The sequence below is a fragment of the Brachyistius frenatus genome, unplaced genomic scaffold (assembly GCF_029030835.1).
Source record: "Brachyistius frenatus isolate BFR_SWC_R1_liver_20210118 unplaced genomic scaffold, ASM2903083v1 Contig_192, whole genome shotgun sequence".
Classification (NCBI taxonomy): Eukaryota; Metazoa; Chordata; class Actinopteri; family Embiotocidae; genus Brachyistius; species Brachyistius frenatus.
The window spans coordinates 5,001-6,152 of record NW_027210791.1 but is presented as its reverse complement, the minus strand read 5'-3'; the positions used below and the strand labels follow the sequence as shown (position 1 = coordinate 6,152).

Sequence of the window (1,152 nt, the reverse complement as noted above, 5' to 3'; positions counted from 1 at the left end):
AGGGGTTTTTTGGGGGTTTTTTTTGTTCAAATGAATGAGGCTGCAACCAGCTGTTTATTAGTCACTTTAGCTCCCCCTGCTGGACAAACACTGGATACACCCAGTGTAGGCAAATCACTGAGATCTCTGGTCCTGATAACAAACAGTTTCATCTTTAAATTCCCCTTCCAGCAGTTGGAGTGAAATCCTGATGTGTGCAGCTGCTGCTATGAGGTCAATGCATAAGTGCATTAAGGCTGCAATACCAGCGAGTGCCACTAGAGGTCGGCTCCATAGACTCCCATTCAACTTCTCATAAAATTCTGTCAATAAAATTTCTCAACAAGTTTTCTGTAGATCATTTGCTAAATCCACTCTTCCAGATTAGTTTTCTGGAGGTCCATCTGAAAATAGTCTCCATTAATTATAAGGTTCAAAATGAATGAACCTGCATCTGTGGATGAATTGTTTAGCTCTAATAATTAGGCTTTTAAACAGCATTTCTCTTTTTCGGTCTTGTAATAAAACTCTATTTAATTTCATTAAATACAAATTTTGGAAATTCAGAATCCTTTTGCTCTGTCCAATGTTGAAAAGATTCCCAGAAGGATCTGGTAAAGTTTCAATATCAGAATAACAAAAAAATAGTTATTTTTTCCTGTTAAATCTTCTTCTCAGGAACTCAAGGTCATATTGTCAACGTCTGAAGCTGCTCGCGGCGCCTCAACGATGCCGAGAGGAAAACCTGCACGGAAAAAAAACACATTTTTTCCAAAGATTTTTTATTTTTGTACCCGTTTCATAAATATTCACACTTTGTTTACATGTTTACTCCTGCACTGCCATTATGGGATATTAATTTAAACATTAAACACTTTGGTCGCCTCTTGCCCGTTTCCCCAGACAACACGTGTGAGACTGAACTGGAGATGTTCACCAGATCAAGAGCAGCAATAAGCTTCTCACTGTTTTCACTCTACAAACACCTGCAGCTCCTCTCCTTCTGTTGGCCAGTAAATAAAGTGATGTCACCAGGCCCAGGCCCAGGACCAGGCCCAGGCCCAGGACCAGGACCAGGCCCAGGCCCAGGCCCAGGCCCAGGCCCAGGACCAGGCCCAGGCCCAGGACCAGGACCAGGCCCAGGACCAGGCCCAGGACACCGTCCTGATGAAG

General features: G+C 43.1%; 1 protein-coding gene across 1 annotated transcript in view; it reads right to left on the bottom strand.

The window, feature by feature from the left end:
- Positions 1–758: 758 nt before the first annotated feature.
- ddx10 (DEAD (Asp-Glu-Ala-Asp) box polypeptide 10) overlaps positions 759–1,152 on the bottom strand; it is a 4,039-nt gene continuing 3,645 nt past the window's right edge. The window contains exon 2 of the mRNA XM_069718500.1: positions 759–1,152. This exon is cut by the window's right edge and continues 1,246 nt beyond it. The gene's annotated coding sequence lies outside the window, so the exon portion shown is untranslated.